Source organism: Pseudophryne corroboree, chromosome 8 (assembly GCF_028390025.1).
Source record: "Pseudophryne corroboree isolate aPseCor3 chromosome 8, aPseCor3.hap2, whole genome shotgun sequence".
NCBI classification, from domain to species: domain Eukaryota; kingdom Metazoa; phylum Chordata; class Amphibia; order Anura; family Myobatrachidae; genus Pseudophryne; species Pseudophryne corroboree.
The window spans coordinates 180281342-180297256 of record NC_086451.1 but is presented as its reverse complement, the minus strand read 5'-3'; positions in this window follow the sequence as shown (position 1 = coordinate 180297256).

Sequence of the window (15915 nt, the reverse complement as noted above, 5' to 3'; positions counted from 1 at the left end):
AGCCATAATTTTCGATTCCACTGGTCGCTCCGCACATAAGATTAGTTGCTTATGTGCCGAACGATTGTACCGCACGTAATTGTGTGCATTAGTTAGTAATTTGACCCAGTACCATTTGCGTACGAAAGGGGTCATAAACGCTATTTGTACATTCTAACGTGATTTGTGTAATTTTTTTATTTTAAGGGAGGTTCGCTAGTCAGTTGGGAACTATCCAGCAACCAATAGTTACTGGAAAGGGTTAAGTGCTCTTCGGATCACACTCGCATGTTCCAGTAAATAGCGGTTCAGGTCGCAGGGGCCCTAGGTCGAGTACGCCAGCGCTAAGGCAGTGTGTGGGCGTATTGGTCGGCGTGGGCGAGTGAGTGGAGTACTCGGTAAACTGCCACCGTCGGCCTACCCCGGACATCTTGGTTTTTGTAAGGGTTCGCTGAAGACCCTGATTTGAAGGTCAGAGGTAGTGAAAGCAACACCTGCAAGTATGGGGGCCAGTTGTTCAGGTAGGGGGCGATCAACCTCGGTTCGGGTTGATTCAGTAAACCGGCCAATCGGGTCGGCAAGGTATGTAATGTGTGAAAAATACGGTTCACACACAGAGGTTTTATGTGATGAATGGGAAAGAATGACTGTGCATGACGGGGAGAAGTTTCCCCGGGTAGGTAGCTTTAGCCCAGATGTGTTACAAAATCTAAGGACAAGGATATGTCTCATTAAATCAGCAAAGAGACGGATCGAACATTATGATTGTTTAAAGTTATGGCAAAAGGAAAGTGAAATACAACGAAACTTAACTTACATATCTGACTCTCATCTTGGGAAGAGAGACATGGCAATGGAGAGGATTATGGTTTCAGAGAATGGCGCAATAGGGTACGATAAAAATGCACTTAGTAACTGTATTAAGAATGAAAGTAACAAATGTAATAATGTTTATGAAAATGAAAGTGTAAAAATTACAAATGTTAACCTGTGCAAGTCGCACCCCATGTCAAACTCCCCTCAGGACTACAAGCAAGAACGTGAGCCCAGCACGATGTCGGCACCTTTTCCAGCAGCCATCACACAAAACATCCAGGTGGACGCGACCAAATCGGTAAAGGCAGTAATCAAACCCCCTAACGGAGGGTCAGGTGAGGTCGTGTCCACAGGTACGTACAATGTTATATATCACGCACAAACAAATGTACCCCATATTGTAAGACCAACACAAGGTGATGTAATTGAATTTAGCCCTGTCAGGGTGATCACAGTCCCCAATGGGAAGACTGACGATCAGGGAATCATTCCAGTCAAGGACAGTGCAATGCGCCGTCCCTGGTCCCGGACAGAATTAAGATCAATCATGTCTGAATTCCCTGATCCCAGGGAAGATTTAGTTGCATGTCAGAGATTTATTAAAGAACTAGGAAACTCAACAGAACCCACCAACAAAGATTGGCGGACAGTGCTGAGGGCATGTTTGCCCTCCAGTGTTGAATCTGCGAAATTTATTGCTGATTGTAAATTAGACACAGAGGTACCTTGTACGGAGGAACACAATCAGGAATGTATTAAGCAGATCAACCGACAGTTAGAAATATATTTCCCAGCCATTGTCAAGTGGAACAAAATCTTCTCCATAAGACAAAGCAAAGGTGAAAGTACTTCTAATTATTTCCACCGGGCATTGCACGACATGACTAGGTATACAGGTATAGAAAACATTGAAACAAGTGCACCGCACAGAGAAGTTGTAGTATCTGTGCTAATGGATGGTTTAAAGGAAGTGTTGAGAGCAAGGATACAGATCACCAATCCATACTGGAGAGATAAATCAGTAGCTGCATTAAGGGACTCTGCTGTTGGGCATGAGCAAAGCATCAGCAAGCACAGGGAAACAAAGAAGCCCCAGATTCCGGAGGGTAAGTCAAAGGTGAAAAGCTGTTACAACTGCTTAAGAGAAGGTCATGTTGCACGAGATTGTAGGTCTAAGAACACACACAAGGTATATACACCCCCTAGACAACGACATGACCATAATAGTCAAAGAACCAGAGAAACACAGGAAGAACGGTTGATGGCGATGGGCATCCAAGCATTAGAGGAGACATCAAATCAACCAAAACCCCAGGCCATTGGCACATGGAGGAACTCAAGGATTTGTTATCGTTGTAAAAGAGAAGGGCATTATGCCAGCAACTACAACAGCCCACATAAAGTCAGACCCCCTAGACAAAGAAATGAGCAAAGTTATGACACACCAAATTGTAACCAGGGATCAGATAGGAAGAATTTTGGCCCACACCCATGATATGTAGTCAGGAAAGGTGATCACTAGGACAGATGGTAAGCCTGAGGTTATTGTTAACAAGTTGGGAGGTCATTTCTTGAGGACACAGGAATGACCGGGTAAAATTTGTAATGTATCTGTGAAATGTTTTCTTTTTCCCCATCTCTGACGGTCATCGGCAGGACTCAAACATTGCATAGCTACTTGGTCCTTGCAGAAGTCTACCAAACCCCAGCATGACCTACCCGCATCAATGTATCCTGGCCAGATACAAAGGGTGGAGTATGGAGGTGCTGGTGGGAGGGACTGCGCAAGGATACCATTGGACATGTAGATATGACAGCCTGATGAACAATGTTTTAAAATGTTTGAAAAATGTTTTTCCCTGTTGTTGTTTATTGTTGGTTTATGTAATATATATGTATATGAATTGTTCTCTCTCTCTTTTGTTTTTTTTTTGTTTTCTCTCTTCTCATTCATGTTTTCATGTTTTAAAGATGGTATGTCACACATCAGTTAGACAAATGGTAATGCAAGATTTTTGCCTCTTACAGAAAGATCGCTGGTTTGGAAGAAATATTGTATCAAGAGAATGTTTAGAAGACTGAGAGACAGCACCTTTGAGATGACAGCAGAACAAGAAGAACAACAAGACTAGAGAACTAATTATCGTAACAAGTTTCTCTCCCCCCCTCAAACTGATTTCCTGTACCCCCATTACAAATTTCTCCTTTCTCCTCCTGTAAGATGGACTCGCCTCGAGAGACTGTGAGCCGTGTTTTCATGTTGACCCTGATGTTGACCAGAGCAGTCTGTTTCGGTGAGAGTACCAGTGAGGTCGAGAAAGGATCCAGAATGGATTTCTGATGACTGAGACGGAGGTGTAAATTTCCAATAGCAACATAATCACCGAGTAAAGGCGAGTATCAGAAAACGATCTGGTAGCATTGACAATAGAAGAAATTGTGAAGGATTGTTAGCTGAAGAGAACTGTATCTGTAGACTCTGTGACAGTGTAGTTGAGGATGGGTGTATCAAGAAATGCCAATCCAGTTTTAATATCCACATGGACCGGCATCCATTGAGTGACTATCACTCCTTAGTGGGTAAAGTGTTAAATCAGACAGATTGTTGGGTATGCTCTCAAGTACCTCAAGGCCATAGCAAATCAGGATTAGTGCCCTTCCCGTTAACTATAGGGGAGGTACTTGAGCTAAGTGGTGGGAGGCCGGTGGCCAGGAGGTTTAATATCTCCAGTCCTCCTAGTTTGAAGCTCCACCAATATCATGTGGATAGATCCCTAGTATGTTTTAACATTTCCAATCCCCGAAAGCCGGGAAATTGGGAAGTGTCATGGAATAACCAAACCATGACCTTTTCATACAGAGCCGATAGAATGCCAACAGATACAGAACTTATACGCCACATAGCCGGTAGTGGAAAATATTTCCGATATAGGTATACCCTAGGAAGTAGGACCATGAGAGTTGGAGAGGTATCACCAGGATACTGTGCACACATCGTACAAACCGATACGTGTACTAAACAGATGGGAGAATTAGGGTTAGGAAATTTCATATGGAAAATGTGTAATATGGTTATGTCCTACTCCGTCCCATATGTTCTCCCCGATGATGCATATTTCATATGCGGGAGGAAGGTGTATAAGTGGCTTGCCCCAAACTCAGAAGGGTTATGTTATATTGGAAAAGTACTGCCTGAAGTAATGACTGTATCACATACTAAAATGAAAGATATTCACCGCAGTGCCCAAGCTCCTTATACTCACACTCATTACGAGCACATCGTTAAACGGCACCTGATAGAGAGAACAGAGCATCCGGCCTCTGACCTGATCAGTGAATCCACCGGGATTCAATTCCTAATCGCGTTAGATATCACTCGTACCGCCAGAGGAGTGATAAATTATAAATATATATCTGCGCTTGCAAATTTATTAGACAACATCACTGAAATGTATGATGACACATTCAAGTATACTGGAAGGGAGCTCCAAGCTTATAAAACAGAACTGGTTCAGCATAGGATGATTCTCAATTATCTCACAGCTGTGACGGGTGGGTATTGTGTCACCCTAGCAACGCAGTACGGAGTGAAATGTTGCACTTATATCACAAACAGCACCGAGGACCCGGTCGAGGTCATAGACCAAAAGATGGATGACATTTTGCAATTAAAATGGGAGTTCCGAAGGAAACACAATCTCACCCTTGCTGCTGTGGGTAATGAGCTGACCAGTTGGGTGTCATGGTTGAACCCGCGAAATTGGTTCTCTGGTTTAGGAGAATGGACCCAAGGTATTATCATGGATGTAGGGAAATTCCTTTTGTGTGTTCTGGGTGTCATCATATTAGTCGGTCTGATATTTAGATGCGTTCGGGTTTTAACAAAGTGTAAACGTAGCGCCCGAGTGATGAGTTTAAGGAGTGAAGATACTGTAATAACAACGACGGATTTGATTTATGACCCAACGATAGAGACACTGTTGTGATGAAAATGTGATTCCACGGTCCGTTTCTTTCACCCGTTTCTCCTTTGTTTTTCTCCAAAGTAAAAAGACCCGCTTGGAAGAGGAATTTGACGACCTTGTATGCAGGCAACAGATGGACTAAAGAAGAATTTGACAACCTTGTACACAGACAACTGATGGACTATGCCATAGACCCCCATATCCCTAGTACTTTTAATTTTACGCTAGCCCAACACTTTTTGTAAGTCTATGGACATTGATAAAGCTTTGCTTGCGTTTATTGGCAAAAGCACAAAGAGACTACAGTCAACATGTACATCGAGCCAAGACAAGACACAAGACAAGACCTCAATCGGCAAATGTATATTAAACTCACATAGTTTATCACTGCATTTACCATAATTGTTCTTTATCTTCATCTCTACAAACTTCAGGTAATGACACACATAGTCGATAGGGAATATAGGCACAGATATCAGCACTCACATATTCCCCCATTCATGTATCATCAACTAAAATGTGCTCCCCCATTTTGTTGCAACCAAAAGCCGAAGAGAGCTCGGTAAAGTTTGACAGCCCATCCACAGACCCGTACCACGGGATAAGAAGGAATTCAAATGTATACTTCGCAATACCTCGAAGCTTGATTTAAGACACGTACGGCACGATGATACATGACCCCCCAAACATGGATTCATACACACATGCTTCTGCTATCTCACTAGGTCATACCCTTTTCCTACCTTCTCCTCTCCTCCCCTACCCAATCATAGAAATGTATTTACACATGACATATATTTTTCTCTTTTTGAAATGTTTTAGAAAGTGGCAGTTATTGGTGACTGCCAAAGGGTGGACTGTCAAAGTCAGAAAAATATCACGCTACACACTGCCATATATGCACCTCATGCGAGTGCCTGCTGCGAGTGCATGAGCTCTCCCGTGCGTGCGCATACTCGCTGTTGCGTGCACCCGCAGGCGCACGGTATGCGCATTTACGGTAGAGTTTATGTGCGTCTAGCGGGCGACTCAATCGTTACATATTTTAACCATATAATGTATTTTGTAGATTATGGTCCCTTTGAAAGAATCTGAAAGTTTAGTTAATGTAGCATGTTCATAGACAAAGAGATCCCTCTTTGTTTGATACGAAGGGTCAGACAGGGGTTATACAGTGGTGTTTAGTATCCATCGGAAGAGTATTTAATTAGCAATATTCCGGTGTTGGTTTGAAGCGGATTAATCGCTCATGCGAATAGTTATGGACATAAGAATTTATGAACATTTACTGTATTTTGCACTTTATTACCCATGCGGCGGGAAACCTAGTTTCCCACCCACCTGAGCAGTTGGAAATAGTCACAGCCCACCTGTATGAATCAACCTATGACCTTTTGTTATAATGCGAAGACGAATTCCTGTGTCCAATGAACAATAAGAATATAGGGACCATTGTACTGTATTGTGTGTAGTGTATAAAAGGACAAGCCGATCCGGGCCAGCTCTCTATTCTCTTCAACGGTTCTCATTGCTGATAATCGGGAGCTGGATATCCAGAAGGCGCATGCGATTGTTTCCCTTTGTGCGTAAGTTTCTCTGCAATCATATTGTCTTTATTGTTATAAGCCGTTCTCTCTCGTTCTCTCTCACTTTCTCTCTCTCTCTCCTTTCCCCCTTTAAAAGTAATTGTATCTTTATTGTATTTTATGTGTAGTTACTTGGTTAGATATTCTATGTTATTTTGGTAGTGTATAACTTGTATTGTATTATTCTTTTTGAACGTTCATTCATTTCCTTAAAAGGCGTTAGACCCTTAGACCGGTATTTGACTGTTTATTATATTGCTAAGGGGTTCTCTGAGCGTCACATACGCTCATACAGCTTTTAAACTAACAAGGTTACACTGTGTTGCATTTACATCTTATCACTGCACAAGGGTTTACAGTATATGTACATTGTTTATGGTATAGTTAAAAAGGTTTAACACTGTGAGCGTCAGCGCCGCTTGTGATCTCCTCGTGGTCTCGAGCATCCGCTACGCTGATAGCGTATCATTACGTTAGTCGGCAGCCTATAGCGTGCTTGCCTGTACGCTCTAAGCCGTGAGCGAACGTGCCGCTCATGCGTCTCGACCACGGCTAAGCGTTAGATAAGCAACGTGCGTACCCTTACGGTATTCCATACGCAAATAGCGTACTGTGTTCTTTAACCTTTTAGAGGGTTTTCAGTAAGATAAATATTTGGCTTTATCAGCCCAGCATGCTTCCATTGCAGTACTCTGCTGCACATGTAAGTGCAAGAGATCCTGAAGCACTCACTCATCATGGGAAAGTACCAATGTGTTTCTTCGTTGGTTGATGGAAGAAACATCTTACAAAAACTCTCCAGATTGTTGACTTTTTAAAGTTTTTCTAGGAAACGTTCTAGATGAACGCTTATTAGCCTTTGTCAGTATGTACTTTTTGCAAAGTGTCTCTGTGGCGCAATCGGTTAGTGTGTTCGGCTATTAACCAAAAGGTTGGTGGTTCAATCCCACCCAGGGATGTAATTGACCTTGTTATCAGATTTTGGTGATCTTTAAGTAGACAAGTCAAAATTTCAAACCCCCTGTTATGGTGTAAGGTACCTGGCCTTCTCTGATGTAATCAGAGTTAGATTTGATTCAGTTATTTTATAAAAACAGCTAGGAACCACAATTTAGCAGTGGGTTGCAGAGAAAAAGAAATATGCTGGCAAAAAAATCCAATTGAGTGATTAAACAGCTCTTCATTTTCTGGCTTTACTTTTATGCTAACAAAGTTGTTCTCTGAAAAGTGTCCACAAAGCCAAGTCTCTGATTAACACCTTTGTAGGGATGGTTTTTCACCTATTACTAAATTAAACTTGCTTCATTGGAAAGGCAGCAAGATGCATCCTCATTTCAATGTCTACTGAAATAATACAGGTTGACACCAGGAAACATTAACGCCACTGCATCCTTGCTGCTTTCTCATGTGGAAGTCTGTTAAATGTGAAAACAAGGTGATATCTAATTAGCACACAGGTAAGGAATTAAGAAAATCTTTATTTAAGGGTGAAGATGTTTCTCACAAAATCGTTGCCCCAATGCATCATTGAAATTCAAGCTGGAAAGATGATTTTAATATATCACTTGTACATTTTGTATTGCTCTTCTGGTGACAATGTAGTTTGTTTTTGTCAATTATTATTTTAATAATAGGGTAAAGAAAATTAAGTGGATTTTTGAAAGAAAACAATACTGTCAATATACTATTAAAACAAATTAAAATGGTAAAAGTTATTGTACTTTAAGTAAAAATAAAAAGAGCAAAAATATCAATCCCAGTTTTGGATTACTTTAATTAACAAAAAAAAAATGCATATAGCAAATGATAGTTTCAATCTGCCTACCTCTGGGTTATGGGTCCAGCATGCTTCCATTGCAGTACTCTGCTGCACATGTAAGTGCAAGAGATCCTGAAGCACTCACTCATCATGGGAAAGTACCAATGTGTTTCTTCGTTGGTTGATGGAAGAAACATCTTACAAAAACTCTCCAGATTATTGACTTTTTAAAGTTTTTCTAGGAAACGCTCTAGATGAATGCTTATTAGCCTTTATCAGTATATACTTTTTGCAAAGTGTCTCTGTGGCGCAATCAGTTAGTGTGTTCAGCTATTAACCAAAAGGTTGGTGGTTCGATCCCACCCAGGGACGTAATTGACCTTGTGATCAGATTTTGGTGATATTTAAGTAGACAAGTCAAAATTTCAAACCCCCTCATATGGTGTAGGGTACCTGGCCTTCTCTGATGTAATCAGAGTTAGATTTGATTCAGTGATTTTATAAAAACAGCTAGGAAGCACAATTTAGCAGTGGGTTGCAGAGAAAAAAATATGCTGGCAGAAAAATCCAATTGAGTGATTAAACAGCTCTTCATTTTCTGGCTTTATTTTTATGCTAACAAATTTGTTCTCTGAAAAGTGTCCACAAAGCCAACTCTCTGATTAACACCTTTGTCAGGATGGTTTTTCACCTATTACTAAATTAAACTTGCTTCATTGGAAAGGCAGCAAGATGCATCCTCATTTCAATGTCTACTGAAATAATACAGGTTGACACCAGGAAACATTAACGCCACTGCATCCTTGCTGCTTTCTCATGTGGAAGTCTGTTTAATGTGAAAACAAGGTGATATCTAATTAGCACACAGGTAAGGAATTAAGAAAATCTTTATTTAAGGGTGAAGATGTTTCTCACAAAATCGTTGCCCCAATGCATCATTGAAATTCAAGCTGGAAAGATGATTTTAATATATCACTTGTACATTTTGTATTGCTCTTCTGGTGACAATGTAGTTTGTTTTTGTCAATTACCATTTTAATAATAGGGTAAAGAAAATTAAGTGGATTTTTGAAAGAAAACAATACTGTCAATATAATATTAAAACAAATTAAAATGGTAAAAGTTATTGTACTTTAAGTGAAAATAAAAGAGCAAAAATATCAATCCCAGTTTTGGATTACTTTAATTAACAAAAAAAAATGCATATAGCAGAGGATAGTTTTAATCTGCCTAACTCTGGGTTATGGGCCCAGCATGCTTCCATTGCAGTACTCTGCTGCACATGTAAGTGCAAGAAATCCTGAAGCACTCACTCATCATGGGAAAGTACCAATGTGTTTCTTCGTTGGTTGATGGAAGAAACATCTTACAAAAACTCTCCAGATTATTGACTTTTTAAAGTTTTTCTAGGAAACGTTTTAGATGAATGCTTATTAGCCTTTGTCAGTATGTACTTTTGCAAAGTGTCTCTGTGGCGCACTCAGTTAGTGTGTACGGCTATTAACCAAAAGGTTGGTGGTTCAATCCCACCCAGAGACGTAATTGACCTTATTATCAGGTTTTGGTGATCTTTAAGTAGACAAGTCAAAATTTCAAACCCCCTGTTATGGTGTAGGGTACCTGGCCTTCTCTGATGTAATCAGAGTTAGATTTGATTCAGTGGGGGAAATTTACTAAGCTCCCGATTTTGACCGAGATGCCGTTTTTTCATCAAAGTGTCATCTCGGTAATTTACTAAGCACTAATCACGGCAGTGATGAGGGCATTCGTAATTTTTTGCAAGTTCAGGTAAAAAATTACGAATGAATACACCATCGGTCAAAACGCGGCTGTTTAAGTATGAATCTCGGTCATTTACTAAGAAGTGCAAAGCAAAAAAAGAACAAACACTGCCGTGAAAAATTACAACTCGTAAAAAAGTGCTAAAAAAAACAGACCTGCTTTTTTTATTCGTGATTGGATAGGCATGCACGGATCCATGAGATCCGTGCATGTATATCAGTGGGAAGGGGTGGGAAAGTGCTTATTTTTTCAAAAAAAATTGCGTGGGGTCCCCCCTCCTAAGCATAACCAGCCTCGGGCTCTTTGAGCCGATCCTGGTTGCAGAAATATGGGGAAAAAAATGACAGGGGTTCCCCCATATTTAAGCAACCAGCATCGGGCTCTGCGCCTGGTCCTGGTCCCAAAAATACGGGGGACAAAAAGAGTAGGGGTCCCTCGTATTTTTAAAACCAGCACCGGGCTCCACTAGCTGGACAGATAATGCCACAGCCGGGGGTCACTTTTATATAGTGCCCTGCGGCCGTGGCATCAAAAATCCAACTAGTCACCCCTGGCCGGGGTACCCTGGGGGAGTGGGGACCCCTTCAATCAAGGGGTCCCCCCCCCAGCCACCCAAGGGCCAGGGGTGAAGCCCGAGGCTGTCCCCCCCCATCCAATGGGCTGCGGATGGGTAGGCTGATAGCCTTTGTTGTAAAAGAAAAGATATTGTTTTTAGTAGCAGTACTACAAGGCCCAGCAAGCCTCCCCCGCATGCTGGTACTTGGAGAACCACAAGTACCAGCATGCGACGGAAAAACGGGCAAGCTGGTACCTGTAGTACTACTACTAAAAAAATACCCAAAAAAAGACAAGACACACACACCGTGAAAGTATAATTTTATTACATACATACACACATACATACATACTTACCTTAAGTTCCCACGCAGGTCGGTCCTCTTCTCCAGTAGAATCCAAGGGGTACCTGTTGAAGAAATTATACTCACGAGATCCAGGGGTCCAGGCTCCTCGGGAAATCCAGGGGTAATCCACGTACTTGACAAAAAAAACAAAACGGTGTCCCGACCACGAACTGAAAGGGGACCCATGTTTGCACATGGGTCACCTTTCCACGAATGCCAGAAAGCCACTCTGACTTCTGTCTAAGTGGGTTTCATCAGCCAATCAGGGAGCGCCACGTTGTAGCACTCTCCTGATCAGCTGTGTGGTCCTGTCCTCACTGACAGGCAGCACACGGCAGTGTTACAATGTAGCGCCTATGCGCTACATTGTAACCAATGATGGGAACTTTCTGCTCAGCGGTGACGTCACTTTAGGTCAACCGCAGGGCAGAAAGTTCCCATCATTGGTTACAATGTAGCGCATAGGCGCTACATTGTAACACTGCCGTGTGCTGCCTGTCAGTGAGGACAAGAGCACACAGCCGATCAGGAGAGTGCTACAACGTGGCACTCCCTGATTGGCTGAAGAAACCCACTTAGACATCAGTCAGAGTGGGTTTCTGGCATTCGTGGAAAGGAGTCCCATGTGAAAACATGGGGCCCCTTTCAGTTCGTGGCTCGGCTTTCCGTTTTCTTATTTTATGCAAGTACGTGGATTACCCCTGGATTTCCCGAGGAGCCTGGACCCCTGGATCTCGTGAGTATAATTTCTTCAACAGGTACCCCTTGGATTCTACTGGAGAAGAGGACCGACCTGCGTGTGAACATAAGGTAAGTATGTATGTATGTTTGTGTGGATGTATGTAATAAATCTTTACTTTCACGGTGTGTGTGTCTTGTCTTTTTTTGGGTATTTTTTTAGTAGTAGTACTACAGGTACCAGCGGGCCCGTTTTTCCGTCGCATGCTGGTACTTGTGGTTCTCCAAGTACCAGCATGCGGGGGAGGCTTGCTGGGCCTTGTAGTACTGCTACTAAAAACAATATCTTTTCTTTTACAACAAAGGCTATCAGCCTCCCCATCCGCAGCCCATTGGATGGGGGGGGGGACAGCCTCGGGCTTCACCCCTGGCCCTTGGGTGGCTGTGGGGGGGGACCCCTTGATTGAAGGGGTCCCCACTCCCCCAGGGTACCCCGGCCAGGGGTGACTAGTTGGATTTTTGATGCCACGGCCGCAGGGCACTATATAAAAGTGACCCCCGGCTGTGGCATTATCTGTCCAGCTAGTGGAGCCCGGTGCTGGTTTTAAAAATACGGGGGACCCCTACTCTTTTTGTCCCCCGTATTTTTGGGACCAGGACCAGGCGCAGAGCCCGATGCTGGTTGCTTAAATATGGGGGAACCCCTGTCATTTTTTTCCCCATATTTTTGCAACCAGGATCGGCTCAAAGAGCCCGAGGCTGGTTATGCTTAGGAGGGGGGACCCCACGCATTTTTTTTTATTATTTTACAGTGTTTAATTAAAAAAAAAAAAAAAAATAAACCCCAGCACGGATCACACAGATCCGGCCGAGATTGATTGTAAAAAAAGTCGGCAGTGTTTTGCTAATCACTGCCGTAAAAATAGGTAAAAAACCACGAATGACATCGACATCGGAAGAAAAGAAAAACCCGAATACGACAGCTTAGTAAATCCATCGTAATCAATTCAAAAAGTTGCAGTTTTACACTGTCGATGTCAGTCGTGATTGAACTTGAACATGATTCTGAAAATTACGAATCTTAGTAAATAAACCCCAGTGATTTTATAAAAACAGCTAGGAAGCACAATTTAGCAGTGGGTTGCAGAGAAAAAGAAATATGCTGGCAAAAAAATCCAATTGAGTGATTAAACAGCTCTTAATTTTCTGGCTTTATTTTTATGCTAACAAATTTGTTCTCTGAAAAGTGTCCACAAAGCCAAGTCTCTGATTAACACCTTTGTAGGGATGGTTTTTCACCTATTACTAAATTAAACTTGCTTCATTGGAAAGGCAGCAAGAAACACTAGACTAATTGGAGGTGCGCCCTAAAGCAAATTACAATGTTAGGATTAGGGGGTTCGGAAAGACCTCTAGTGTATACTGTCACGATCCGGGTATCTGGACGCCATTACTTACCTTTCAGATGCCTCCTAAGGCTGGCTCAGCGCTCCAGGACCGGATCCCATCTGTTATTCTTATGTCCACATTCCTGCCTCCTCTCCTGTCACTCTGAGACGCTGTCACAGCGGCGCCATGTTACATCTTGAATGGCATCTCCCGCGGCCTCCGCCGCCGTCCCTGAGTTTCTGCATGCAGGATGTCAGAGTGGCGCTTATGTCAGCCGCGGCCTCCGCTGTTGCCCGCGTGGTTCAAATGTGCACTCATCAGTCTGGCGTCACCTGTTTACTGTGGCCGGTGCCGCCATTGCTGTTAAAGTTCCCACATGGATTATCAAACCAATCTTCCCTCCAAGTGTCTGCATGGGCGCAGCCATGTTGGATTCTGTCACCTGTTCATTTCCACCAATCCGCTGTTTCCATTGTAATCTGCATAATTGCCTAGCCAATCCCTTCCTTGCTGCAGGTATAAGTATTCTGTGCCTGAGCAAGGAAGGCGTCAGTGCTTTGGTTGTCAAACCTAGTTCCAGTTTGTCTCTCTCCCGTGGTTGTTTTCCAGGTTCCAGTTACCATCTCCAAACCTCCACTAAAGAGACCCGCTCTAGTCTACCACCTGCGGTGCAGCCTGACTCTCCAGTCCTCTGGGACTCATCTGTTTCCAGTTACAGATTTACCTGCTTCCAGCAGAGATCAGCTCTTCTTAGAGTGCCGGTATCATTTCCGCAGATTACCACTCACCACCGGTACTATTATTTCACCGCTCTCAAACTCCATATATCAATCATATTTCATCGCTCTCAAGCTTCATTTATTATTTGGCTGGTTCCATCCAGCAATCCACTCCGTGCTTACATCAGTCTGGTTTCAGCCAGTACCCACAGCAGCCATTTTATCCACAGCAGCCCAGCTTTTCCTGGAACACCAGCTAGTACGATCCTGGGCTATCTCCATTGCTACAGTCGGGCCTGGTAAGGACTTTCCAACTAGAAGATAATAAGAACTGTCTCATACTACCAGAGCCCTGTGGTCCTTGCCCTCCTGTAGTACCCAGGAACTGTATTATTTCTCTGCTGATTTTATGTTTCTCTTTTATTACTGCTGTGATGCATGGAGTTTGTCAAAATAAACATCATTGACTTTTATCCTGGTTGTCGTGGGCACGCCTTCGGGCAATTCTTCTACATTTAACTTACATGTCCAGGGGTCTGATACAACCTCCCAGGTTCCACTACACCTCAGCCCCTACAACTGAGGCTGCCTTCAGTCAGCTCAGGCCCTCAGTTGTGACATATACACTGTATATACATTTTAAGATAGGAAGGTACAAATTACATATTCACATTGCATCTATGGACTGGATTCAAATGTCCCTTTCCTCCCTCATTCGTGCCCGTCAGCAGCTATTCTATTCTATATAAGGAGCCACGCGTCGCCGCCATTTTCACTTGTGCATTGGAGATGATAGGGAGAGGACGTGCAGCGTTTTCTCAGTTTCTGTGTTCAGTGTGCTGCAAATATCTGTGCTCAGTGTGCTTGCAAATATCTGTGCTCAGTGTGCTGAAAATATCTACGTTCTCTGCCTGAAAAATGCTCCATATCTGTGCTGCATTGTAGTATATAGTAGGAGGACAGTGCAGAATTTTGCCGACCAGTGACCACCAGTATTATATAGCAGTACACTGCTCTACCTACCTCTGTGTCGTCAAGTATACTATCCATCCATACCTGTGGTGTATTTTAGTAGTTGTGCGCACTATATATAGTAGGAGGACAGTGCAAAATTTTGCTGACCACCAGACTTCTACTTAAGTCCAATGGTGTAGGATGTGCAAAGCCGTTTGGCTGTGCATTTATTGATCTAAGCATGCATTTTTATCAAAGCGTGATAAAATTGACACATAACGCAGCGTTCAATCAGCGTTAATTTATCTTCAGCTGATATCGATTGTGAATTGACGTTTCTTCTCTTCTTGTCACCTACAGGTAATTACAATTGACTACAACCACCAATCTATTCTGCTGCACTATATCTATATATGCAAAGCTAATTCTGCTGGGTAATTACAATTGATTACAACCACCAATATATTCTGCTGCACTATATCTATATATGCAAAGCTAATTCTGCTGGGTAATGCAAATTGAAACATTATTGCATAGTATGTGATTTTGAAGTACGTTTTTAAAGTTTTGAATGATATAGACCCAGTTTAATCTTTGTGGAATGCCTGGTTGTAGCTTTTAAGGTAATTTATTGCCTGGCATTTGAGGGGGTGGGGTGTGGTTACAGATTTCAATTATTGGTTTCACTTGTAATAGTCTTCTACTTAAGTCCAATGGTGTAGGCTGTGCAAAGCCATTTGGCTGTGCATTTATTGATCTAAGCGTGCATTTTTATAAAAGCGCGATAAAATTGACACATAACAGCAGTGTTCAATTAGTGTTCAATCGAAGTTAAAAAGAAGGAAAACAGAAGCACACCAATCTAACAAAACAAAGAAAACTGAAGAACTAATAACAAATGTGAGTCACTTACTCCTCAGATCACTCACCTTCTGATTGTTGCATCTGATTACATAGCACAGAACTACCTTACTTGGACATTTCATAAACCATCCATTTCACCTACAAATGCCTGTATCTGTATTATTGTAATTTTGTTTTTTAAGCACCGCTGCACCAATGCAATTTTACCTGAAAACACTTAAAACATCTACAATTGATGACAATATAGGACAAGTACAGGGTAAATAAACATAGCTACATCAGCAGATGACACTGGAATAAGTATCAGGAGGCAGAAGACTGCTGGATTTGGTGCAGCTGAAGATTATTAAAGTAAGAAAAGAGTAAGCACATGAGGGAAGAGGGCCCTGCTCGTGAGAGCTTACATTCTAAAGGGGAGGGGTAGACAGACAGGGGTGAGACAGATAGGGGACATAGAGAGCGTGGAACAGAGGTTTAGGATGAGATTTGGCTGGGTTTGGTGAAGAAGTGGGTCTTGAGAGC